The sequence below is a fragment of the Hevea brasiliensis genome, chromosome 2 (genome assembly GCF_030052815.1).
Source record: "Hevea brasiliensis isolate MT/VB/25A 57/8 chromosome 2, ASM3005281v1, whole genome shotgun sequence".
Lineage (NCBI taxonomy): Eukaryota > Viridiplantae > Streptophyta > Magnoliopsida > Malpighiales > Euphorbiaceae > Hevea > Hevea brasiliensis.
In genome coordinates this window covers 95,863,266-95,876,038 of record NC_079494.1, presented here as the reverse complement: position 1 = coordinate 95,876,038, position 12,773 = coordinate 95,863,266, and the positions used below count along the sequence as shown (strand labels likewise).

Genomic DNA, 12,773 nt, shown 5'->3' with positions numbered 1-12,773 from the left:
AACCAAACCAAGTTGGCATAAAAATTACCCTAATCCAGGTGACTTGCATTCTGCCTGGGAAAAATGACCAAATAAATAGTGTTTATTCATTTGGTCATAACTCAGTGTAGAAAGGTCCAATTGACCTAAAATTTTACCAGCAGAAAGCTGAGACATAAACCTACAACTTTTATGAAGAAAACAAATCCAAATTCTGACCATAACCTAGTCATATTGCCAACCAAACTTAGGTTACCAAATCTGGCGAAACCAGTTTTGCCCAGAATTTTGGATTCTGTCCAATCCGGCCAGTTATGGTTTTTAGGCCATCACTTGAGCTATAAAACTCCAAATTGAGTGATTCAAAAAAGGAAATGTAACTAGACAAAATAAGGAACAACTTTTATGAAGACAACTTTGCCAAATTCCTACTGTACAAATGACCAATGGAACAGTAAACATAAGGCTTGAAATCTAAAAATTGTGAATAATTAACACTAAGCTTAGAAATGGTATTGGCAACCAATACCAACAACTTTAGAATGCAAAATGTGGTATGTTGAGAGTATTAGAACCAATGTACCTATTTTTTATGCAAAAGTCAACATTTTTGTTGACTAATGAAATGAATAGTAACACCTAAACTTAAATTTCAAGAATTGTAAAGTTTAAAAGTGTAACATGCTACACCTAGCAAGATTGGTTTGGATAGGTTGGTATGCCAATAGGCTTCAGTTAGCAGTACTGCACATGGCATTATGCCATTCTGTGATTTCATGGCTTTTAGTCATTCTGATATTATGTTGAGACTTGGCCTTGTGCCTAATGTTATTACAGCTTATTAGCTGTTCTGTTGCACACCGGGAGACACATATGTGACCGATGGTGTGACTGCCCAAGGTACTTGATATCCAGTGCCAGTTTACTCGTTTATCCAGTCCAGTCATCTAGTATAGGTTACTTGGGCAACCAAAAAATGAAAATTGATAAATTTAATGAAATAATGAATATAACAAGTACCAAATAAATAAGACTACCAATAATTATCAAAAACCTGTCTGCATGAGACATCAATACACTCACTGCATATTTATTTTTTTTATTATTAGTTCTTTTTATTTTATTATTGGCACCACTAAGCATTATTGCTTAGCACGTCACTTTTTGCCATGCGTAGGTTCTGGAGAGACAGACAGAGAGCTCAGCAGACCACAGACTGGGTGAGGTCACAGATCTGCCTAGCGTCAGAGTCACCTCTCATCTACAGTGCATCAGTGGTAGGACCTTTAGGTCCCTTTTGAAATTATATTTTTGCATTTTGTAATAGGTAGTAGTTTATGATTTGTAAATTATGAACTCATGTAAATTAGTAAATTTATGTAATCATATGTTGATGTACATATTTGAAGAATTTTGTTAATTAATTTAATTTCAGAATATCTTCATGAAATTTTAGTTGATTTTGAATTTGAATGAAATTGTGGATTAATGGTGAGAACTTGAAATGATTGCTAATGTTGAGACCATGTTGATGGTTATTGGAGTTTGAGAATGATTGGAAATGATTATTGGAAGTGTTTTTCACAGGTTCCGAATAACTGTTTTCTCCATTTTTAGCTGGTACTCTGCCGGATTTTCTATAAAATTTTCGAAACCTCAAATAAATTATAATTTCAATAAATGACTTAAATGAATTATATTTCATAAATTGTACTTCATAACTATGAAAAAAATAAATTAGGAGGAATAAAAAAATGATTAAATTAAAATAGGGTGTTCCGGTACACTACATGGCATATCCTGCTTGGCTACACTGTAGACGGGTAAGGGGTGTCACAGATATGCTCTAGGGCATACTACTAATAAGAACCCACCCCTCTCCCACAATAGTTAAAGTAACATTCTCCTAGGAGTACAAGTTTAAACCACTTTATAAACATGCAACTAAAAATAAAAAAAAAAAAAAAAAAAAAAAAAAACTCACAAATGAGCTTAAGATCTACAACCAAAAGAGAAAAACCACCAAAAATATATAAGTCCTAACCTATAAAGGTAGGGAACCCACAACAAGCCAAGGAAGGACCTTTCCCTGCTTGAAGGGGAAGGGAAAGGCTAGAAGGATCTATAGACAATGAGCTGAACTCGTAGAAAATAAAAGAACAAGAGAGAAATTTCTCTCTCTAAGAAATTAGAGAGAACTGTTTTAAAAGGCATAATTTAATAAATTTTTTTTGGTAAAAGGCATATTTAGACTCTTTAAGTTATACCAAATAGTCATACAATTTCTTAAAGTGTTTCGAGTCCAATTGAACCCTTCAACTTAAAAAAAAAATCAAATAAGTCTTTCAAATTTTTAAAAATAGATCAAATAAGATCTTTAACTTTTAAAAACATATAAAAAAATATTGAATTATAACTTGTCTCTAATATAAATCTAGTCAAGGCAATGCACGAAGATCTTCTAGTGCATGAGGTCCTTATCAGCAACCATGTGTGTCGAATTTGCAACATCCTAGAAAGTATCTACTGTAACCTAGAGCAGAATGATAAGCTGTTCTTTGCCGAATAATTCAAGAAGCTTCTTTACAAAAACTATGACGAAAATTATAAGAAACTTCTTGAATTATTCAGCAAAAAATAATTCTGTTTGCTACAGGTTACAGCAAGTACTTACTGGTATGTTGCAAATTAGATATGCATGATTGCTTATGAGGACCTCATAGGCTAGAAAATCATCATGCACAGCCTTAACTGGATTTTATATTAGAGGCAAATTATAATTCAGTCTTTTTTATCTATTTTTAAAAGTTAAAAGGTTTATTTATCCCTAAAATACTAAAACGGCTTATTTGATCTATTTTTAAATTTTGAAGAACTTATTTGATCATTTTTAAATTTTTGAAAGGCTCGTTTGGACCTTGAAACACTTTTAGAACTTATTTGACTGCTGATCCATACTTTAAGGGCCAAAGTAGGCCTTCTGCCAATTTTTTTATGCAAATTAATAATTTTTTTCCTTTATAAAAATTCATCAAAGTAAGTCTAAATAAGCTCTTGAACTTTTTCAAAAGTTAAATGAGCCCAAATTCATCTTTTGGTCTAAATAACTCCAAAACTTTTAATTTAGGGGAAATTAATTCCATCTTTTAAAAGAAATAGGCATAAGAATGTGTGAGATACGCCCCAAAGAAAAGAAAAATAAAGAAAATAACAAAAAGGAACAGATCAGTACATTCTCGAGAAAATGATCAATTATGTGTCGCGTTCTCAATTTGTGATATTTTTCAAATCCTCATCACCCATATAAAAACACAAGTGCCTTCTTTCTTCTTGCGAACATCCGTTTCACAAAATTACAATCTCTAGGTAATCCTTTCAACAATGCTTATCCATTTTCCTATGCTTTTCTCTACAACCAACTTGATTTATGAAACCTTAAAAAAAAAAAAAATATCTGTGATTTTTCCCCCTTCTAATGTGTGAGTAAAAACACAGCTAAAGCAAGAAATGTATGTGTTACTTATCTATATCAAAGTTCTTTGATTATTTCTTATTCAGTTACTCCTTATTATATGGTCAAATAAAACATAGTTGAACTTGAACATATAAAAATCATCATGGAAATTTATTATTTTTATGTTTAAAATATCATATCTCAAGTATGTGAATCATGAATCTCATCATCTTCTCTTGTTCAAGAACCATCCAACAACTCTCTTGAGTACTATGAGGACTAGACTAGAAATAAGAACTACGGGACATGAATATACAAATAGACTTATAACATATTATTCATAATTGAAGAAAAAGTTAAAAATTTCACCTAAGAATTTCTTTCAATTGTCGACAATTTATAGCCTACAAAGTGGAATCAGTGCACATTTGATCATTGATCTTAAACCGGTCAAAATAAGAACTACAGGAATATAAAAATAAAAACAAAGTCATTTATTGCCACCCACCTGATCAATAAAATTCTGCTACAAGCACATTACACAACAGAAAAGAAAATAAACTAGAAACTCAACTTTCAATTACATATTACTCATTATGCTTCTACTAGTCTGTGTTGTACCTTTAACTTCAGAATCTACAATTGATTTAATTGGTACTGGATGGAGGGGTATCTGACTGCTTCTCTGGCATAGCATTATGGAACGATGGTATCTCATTTTATGTCAGATACAACCTCAAGAGAAGAGGGAACTGATTCTTCACAAATAATTGATGAAGAAGAAACTCTTCAGAGCCATGACATATAAATATGCATATGCAAAGTTATTTATGGTTGCTCTGCCACATAAATATTAATTACATTTAATTTCATATTATAGATACCAGCTGAGGTTACTACTGCATTGGAGCCTATTAAGGACAATGAGGAAGCAATCAAAGCTTATGGAATTCACCTTGGAACAAAAATGTGCAAGAAGATTTTAGCTCATGCCATTAAGATATTGCATCATTACACTCTAAACATGGAGAAATAAGCATTGGCTATATTAATGGTTTCTTTCTTACATCCAATTCGTTATTCAGGTTTGAAATGTTCATAATAATCATCTTCAGAATAGTTGCCTGTGTTTATGTTTAACTAGGGACTTTCAATGTTAGAATCTTGGTTCGATTGATGAGTCCAAGATAACAGGGTCATTACCATGGCGATGCCCTGCAAATGTTTTTCGTGCAAATGAAGATGTTTATCCAATATTTTGGTATGCAATTCACATGAAATATTGTATTTTCGGCCAGGATTTGTCACTTAATGAAGGCATTATAGGAAAAGCCCTGTTTTAAAATGTCTAATATTTCTAGCCAATGATCATAGGGCTAATCGTCCCAAGAGCTACATATCAACTATCAAGAACCATGGGCTCGGAGAAGTACCCACATGGCCGATGGGAAGATTCTTGCAATCCATCCTATGGTGCTTTAACTGACTATCAGGTGCACAATCACTATACTATATTTGTTGATATGAATCTTTTGATAAATTTCTTATACAATTAATTTTATCTTAATAGCGTCTGTCATCTATGTGGTGTAATTCTTATGATCTAGTTTGTTCACTAAAAGCAGAGTTGCTATGGCATCATTTCTGGCACAGAAACTGGGATAGCAAAATATAGTGATGCATATTAAAGGGGGTTTTCTTATATGTGTACATATAGCTACCTAGCGGCTTACTCTAACAAATCTCCATCATTTTAATATGTGAGCTTCTGCAACATCATAGTCCAAACAGAGCAAAAAAGCAAATGTTGGACAGGTATGTAAAAATTGATCAGAATTTTTTTTTTCCTATTTTGGCGTATTAGTAGTCGGTATTCTCTCTCCAAGTCATCAACCAAACATAAACCCAACCTTGAAAGGTGTTTAAGTTTGAGTCCAATTATTCTTGACTCAAATTTGAATAATTTGCGATTTAAGTTGGACTAGTTTGACTCAATTATATTTGTGATTTCACATCAAGCATCCTCTTGTCCTCCTCCATTGAACTTGATCTTCCCCATGACTTTTGCCCTTGTGAGTAATGTCACTGGATAGGGCAAGTAGATTTTAAGAGATTGATTTCTTTGGCATAGGTGTTGGTGTTACTATTAAGAAAATTACCTCCTAAAATGTATTAGTTAGAGGGTATTAAAAATTAGTTTAAAATTAAATTTGACATGTTTTAGTCATTAGAACACCAAAACAACTGAATAGTTTTTTTCTCAACAGCAGCTAGAATGATGCTTTTTCAAAATGTGTTTTTTTTTAACCCCCCAACTGCAATCCCAAACGGGTGTGTTGTAGGGCTAGGAGTTTCTTTGATTGCTTCCAGTGGCAATATTGCTCTCAAGTATTAGCTTTGTGATTTTTCCTTCTTTATGTAACTGTCGACACCATATTTTGGCCGATCCCCAGAATCAATAAACTTCGAAACCGATCCCTAGCACTAAGTCTCTTCTTGCCATCTAATCACAGTTCCGATCTCTCTTCACAGAGAGTTGAGTCAATGCTAAGTTCTCGTATCCGTTAAAGCCTTATCGGTCTCTCAAATCATTCACTGATCTCTCAAGCCAATTGTCGAATATCCTGACCAGTTAACTGTATTCCCGATCTCTCTTGTCAGACAAGATTGAATCAACACCAGAACATTGCTGCCAATATTTATAATCGACCTCTCTTTTAAAAGTTTAGAAATAACCAAGCCAAGGTTCTAATCCGGTTTAATGAAGATCCCGATCTTAGATGTTCAAGCAAAAATTTTCAATTAAGTTCCGTTTAGCAATCTCATGCATGTTGTATTTTCCGATATCTCACGCTTAGGATAATAATAGTTTTCAGTTGTTTCAATATACTCAGACAATCAAGTGTTTAGAAATTTTCCGATCACAACCATTCATCAAACAAAAAGGCATTCTATTTCATTTCATTGCAAAATTTGTACAAGTTATTCGGCTGGGGGATCACCCCCAGCCTGATCTACATTTTGCTCATCCTCTCCTTCCTCTTCACTATCCTCACCCTCGCCCCCGGGAGCCAGGTCGGCCATCCAAGAATCAGGGCGAATATTGTACTCCTGGCTAAACGATTGTAGATCGGACAGTTGTAAGATCGATGGCAGCTCGTCCATAGGGAGATTCTCCCTCCCTAAAGAAGGTACGTGCCTTGATGGTCCGATCTGCCCCCGAGCTGGAACAGAGGCCCTAGGAGGTTCTGTTTGCGCGTTTGGCCCGACCACCTCTTCTTTGTCAGACGACCACGAGAACTGAATGGAAGGAGGACTCGCCGCTCTTTGACCTTCGGCACTGCTCATTTTCAAAAGAAATAAAGAACTTAAACTAAAAAGAAGATCAAAGCCCTTACCGGAGTCTGATCGGCGTCGGAAGAACTTGAGAAAATGAGAAAACTTCGAAGTTGTGAGCAGGAGACTGAAAATGGAATGAGAGAACAACCGCTAACCCCACCCCTATTTATACTAGTCCGAGCATTTAATGCTCACGAGGTTCCGTGCAAAGGCATCGGTTAACGAGATTCGCCATTGCTCGACACGTCTCTCGAACATTCCAAGGAGATCGGTTAAATGGAGATCGGCATAATAAGTTGAATATTTTGAATGAAGGATTAGTTAAGACTCGTTTTGTTAGGAACCAGATCGGACAAATATATCAGAGATCGGAAAATAATCAATAAGATAATAATTGGAGAAACAAGATTTTTATTTCCAAAAGATCGGATTACATCATTTGGGCGATCTCTAGGGATCGGATTACAATGAAGGATTACATCATTTGGGCGATCTCTAGAGACCGGTGGAACATCCTATCTAAAGAGTCCCAGGTTTATAACTGATCCCAAGGGTGTCGCCGACCGGAGCTTAATCTGCTGTCAGAACACCCAATGTGGAAGGAAACCGCTGTCGGAACACTCAATGTGGTGAGAAGCCGAATGAACTTGAGGAAGCAACCGCCAAGGGTCAGCGGAGCATCAGCAATTTGCTCGGCCAAAATCAGTTTGTCGATCATGCTAGTTGAACAACTCGGGATCGGAACGGTCGAGGTCCGCAATCCAGATCGGTCAATTAACCCAGTCCTCTCACTATCATCAGACAAGGTTATGCGATCACCGGGGTCATAAATTTTCAGTCGAGGAATAAGGAAGTCCATCGGAGAGGGATCAAAAACCACAATCATGGCCGGAATGACCGCAGGAGCAACTAGAACTGGAAAAGAAAGAAGGAAGAGAGGAAAATCAGATGAAGGAAATGTCTCTGTCGTCAGGGGTATATATAGGGGAAAACGGGCATTTATTGTCGAAGGTAAAACGGCAACGCCGAATCGAGGAAATTAATGCTTTGACCAGACCGGACCTGAGAAAGGGAAAGATCGGAATAATAGATCGGAAGATGGGAAACCAGCATGAAAGATCGGAAAAGAGCATGTAAAAGAGATCAGAAAGAGGGAAGATCGGAAGGCAAAAAGAATAAGACAAATCCCAATAACCGTCGTCAGAATCAGAGCCGAGGTAGTTAAAGCGTTGCAGACGAGATCTCCACCGCACGCCTAAGAATCGCCCGCAATGCTGACAGTGCCGTGGTATGTCATGACATCCCAGACATCCCAATCCCCACCGTTGATCTCACTGGTAAGGACAAACTCGGAACCCTTGGATCAAGAGAGAAGACGACAATACCAGCGTCTTTCGCTCTTAGCCCTCAGATTGTTCCGGACGAGAAGATTTGGGACCGTCAGATTGAAAGAAGAAAAGCACAAATATTCTGAAGAGTGATCTCAGCCATTCATTTTGATTCTCTTTAATTCCTGAACATCCGATCATGTCCTTCGAAATCTTGACCCTCCATCTCCCTCAAAATAAATCCTAACCCTTCATGGGGAGCACCCGATTCCTATAAATACCTGCATGAAAAACTGTTCAAGGGACGGGCAAAAAAGAGAGGTAGTTATTATAGCGAAAGAACTCTGAAACTTGATTCAGTTTGTTACTCTGCTACTTTGAAGTTTTGATTAGAAAGGCTTTTGAAACTAGTTTTCTGAAGTGTTTTCTTGAAAAGGATTCTGAATACTGGAACTCTACATTTTCAGTTTGCTCATTATCTGGTCACACTCTCACTTTCAGCCCTTTATCTTCTCTGTCTTCATTCCCATTATCCAAGCTCAACTTCATTTCACTCGGTTTTTATCTTAATCTGATTGCATTTTAGCTAAGTACCCTTCATTTCATAACGAACATCAGCCCTCAAGCTAATCAGTCCGCTGTCTTATTACTATTTGTCACCCCATAGTTATTTCAATAGATTTGGCTCCTTACAGGTAAGAGCTCATATCGCCGTTTTATTAAGTATTTACGTTTACTTTCAGCATTTTTTTTGTTCTTCTTATGTATGTGATTTTCCCCAAGTTTATTTAGTGCCAAAGAACCTTAAAGAATGTTACTCTCGAGTTTATTTCTTTAGCGATCAGTCCATCATTTCATTAACCTTCGTCATTTCTGAATGCAAGTTTTCTATCTCCTAGTAACGTGTAAGTGGTTGGGTAAAACGTTGGTAGCTGCAACTTAAGGGTCTTTTTTAAGAGAGAGAGCCTGAATAACACGTCAGGAAAATAGCCACAATATTGGGCTGACGTAAACGACAATTCGGCAAGATGCCATAAAGTGGAATAAAACCAAAGTAAACAAAACAGAATAGATCGGACATTAGTAGGTACTGGTAAAGTGACCTTAGGGGAAGTCAGCAAAATTCAGTCCAGCTTCTCTTATTTAGTCACAAAATATCAATTAGTTAAAAGAAGCCTTATCCCCGGCACCTTAGAACGCCAGAATCCTTAGCTTTAGGACCTTATGACATGTAGCTGAAATTAAAATTCGGGAAATCGGAAAGATCCCATTCAGGTTCCTGTTAATTTAAAAGAGATCGGAAGAGAGTTCTTATCCGGTCTCAAATCGAAATTTTAAATAAATACTTAATAGAGATCGGAGGAGAGTTCTTATCCGGTCTCAAATCAAAGTTTTAAATAAATACTTAATAGAGATCGGAGGAGAGTTCTTATCCGGTCTCAAATCAAAATTTTAAATAAATACTTAATAGAGATCGGAGGAGAGTTCTTATCCGGTCTCAAATCAAAATTTTAATAAATATTTAATAGAGATCGGAAGAGAGTCCTTATCCGGTCTCAACTCAAAATTTTAATAAGCATTAAATAGAGATCGGAGGAGAGTTCTTATCCGGTCTCAACTCAAAATTTTTAATGATTTAATAGAGATCGGAGGAGAGTTCTTATCCGATTTCAACTCAAAATTTTAATAAATATTAAAGAGTTTGGAGAAGAGTTCTTATACAACTCTTAAATTAAATTTTAATAAAATAGTTCTTTTAGATAAGATTAACCTGCAACAGTAACTCACTAAGGTTGTCTCATTTACTTATGTATCTGGGTGATCCAAATTTAGTGAAAAATCAAATGCTCCTTTAGTCAAAAGGATCAACATGTCCATTCAAGCCCTTCTAACTAATGCAAAGTTAAATCTACTTACCCTTATTAAGGGACGAGGTGGGGTGCCTAACACCTTCCCCACCCGTTTACGGACCCCGAACCTAGAATCTCTGTTTTGAAGTGGTTTTATTTCAATTCATCTTCACAAATGGTTTTCTTTAGTTACCCTCAAAACTAAGGTGGCGACTCCTCACTCTTTCCCACTTCGTTGAGTGATCGTCCAGGTGATCGCAAAATCCCTTGCGACAGCTTGGCGACTCCGCTAGGGACTAGCAAAGACTGACTTAACCCCGGTCTAGTGGTCCAAAAGTAGATTTAATTTTGTCTGATCAAATTATAGTTAGATGGGCTCATTCAACAATGTTTTATACGTTATTGCTGCTAACTATTTTGCTTGTTTTACAGTTTTATTTCCTACGGTGCTCTTCGTTTCAAAAAAAAAGAAAAAAGAAAAATGGAAAAATAAAATTCCCCTGAATTGGGAAGAGGTAAAGGTGTCCCTTCACACACTGAACACTCACACGATGTCCTCACACACTTTGGCCCTATACCCGGGCTTTCTTACCCTTTTAGGAAAGTAGGAGGGAGTCATGTAGCGGTACCCATGGGTTCTACCCGGTTAGTATCCGTGAAGGCTTCTGCTCAAATTGAAACTTGTTCTATCCATTGTGATACTCATGGAATTTTCCCGATAATATCATGGTTATAGAATGGGGCTCTACTGTTTACAGTAGGGGCCATTTGGGAACCGGTGGCTTTTAGAAAATTAGATCCTGAGCTAAACTATCACGATAGCTGAAAGCCGTAGTAAGCTACCTTGTAAGGTAGAACTACCCAAATAGGTAGCGCTCGTCCGATATCAGGAGTCTCCCTATTATAGGACAAAAGGGGCATACTTACCCTTATCCTTTTTCTGCTTTAATTTCCTTTTGTTCGTTTTTTTTTTGTGAGGGTAATCTTGAATTCTACTAAAACACCTACACATTTTCCTACTTTGATAAATGTGTACGTGTCATCCTGTCAACAGTATGATTCAAAATTACCCTAATTTATCTTGCTAACAAATTTTCCCGCAGGCATTACCAAACCAAGAGTCTGTAAAAGGATAGGCATCATATTTATCATGGCATCCTCGAGTCAGTCGGCAGAAGAAGTTTAGAATGCTAAACTTTGGTCCAAATCGATTCATACTCCAGTACCCCCACAAAATGATGTTTCCAAGGCACATGCTAGCTTACTACCTTCATTAGATCTGAATGGAATTGAAGTCAGAATGAACAGCCTCGAGAGCCTGTCTAATGGATGGAGGTTGCTTCCCGATCAGGTCAAGGCACGATTTGAAGAGAAGTATGGGAGGATTGCAACCTTAATGCGAGTCAAGGTCCAAATCCCAGCATTAAAGGCCATGTTGTCGATTTGGAACCCTAAGTACGGGGTATTCTCTTTCAATGATATTGATACAGTTCCCACTATGGAAGAATATCAGGCATTATTAGGGATCCCTTATTCAACACAGAATCGGATCTACCTACACCTTGAGCATAGGCAGACCTGGAAACGATTAACAAATTTGTTGGGCATCCCTTCGGAGGAGGCAAAGTCAAAAGAAACTGTCAAAGGAAACACACATGGTTGGTATTGGACATATCTCGGGAAGTGGTTAGATCAGTACCTCCAAGAGAAAAAGTGGAATCAAGCTTCAGTGGTACTCGCCTTGGGGATCTATGGTTTGATTTTGTTCCCGGGACCATTGGGAATCATAACTTGTAGTGCGGTGGAAGTATTCTGGATGGTAGAAAGGCAGGAGATCAATCTGATACCGGCAATTCTTGCAGAAACCTTGTTAACCCTAACCTACTGCAGACAACAGGGGAAAGGGTCCATTAAGTGTTGTTCTCAGTTGCTATACCTCTGGATTATCAGTCACATGTGTCCTGCGGAGACAAAGGGATTAACTTGGTACCTTGACCAGCCTCCCATCGAAAAGATGACCCGGTTAGTAATCAGTCCGAAGAATGAACAGCAGTGGTGGGAACGGATTTTGAGTTTCAATAGCCATGATTACTGTTGGAGGAAGCTGTGGACGTCAGGCCAACCCGTTTTGATCGGTACAGGAGGTAATCAGTCGGTATCCCTAATCGGAGTAACCGGATATACAAGTTACACTCCGGCATTGGTAATGAGGCAGTTTGGCTCAACGCAGTCCATGATCAACATTGAAGAATACCACCAAGGTCACTTCTACCATGAGCTCAAGGAAGAGGAAGGATTGAAACTGGCTCGCAAGTCTTGGGAAAACATTACTCTGATGGAGAGATCGCCTAAAGGCCCAAGTGCCTCGGGCGATTATCTTAAATGGAGAGCTGACAGGGACCGAGAACACTCAACTACAGAATTCGAGGACAGCAACCCTCGCCAAAATATCCTATTAGAAGAAGCTGGTAATCGTCTGCTTGACTCACTACAAAAAGCAAACACCGAGAACTCACAACTGTAAGAACAAATAAAATAGTTGGAGGACCAACAGCAGAAACTTAAAAGAAAAGTGAGAAGGCTCAAGGAAGAGGCAAGGGTCGAAAGGATGGGGTTCGAAGAGCAAGAGGAACAGTGGGAAAAGGAAAAAGACTCTCTCCAAGCTGAGGTAAAAGAAGTGAAAGTACAGAATAGTAAGCTTCAGGAAAAGATGAAATACCAAGAGGTGCTCGTTGAAGAGTATAAACAGGAAAACAAAAAGAAGAAGCTCGAATTAAAAGAACAGGCACTACTCATCAACGATATCTTGAAAGAGTGTGCTAA

At 37.4% G+C, this 12,773-nt stretch overlaps 1 pseudogene; it reads left to right on the top strand.

Annotated features, from left to right (window-relative positions):
• The first annotated feature begins 2,425 nt into the window (after positions 1-2,425).
• Positions 2,426-12,773, top strand: part of LOC131177928 (methylenetetrahydrofolate reductase (NADH) 2-like) — a 37,296-nt pseudogene continuing 26,948 nt past the window's right edge.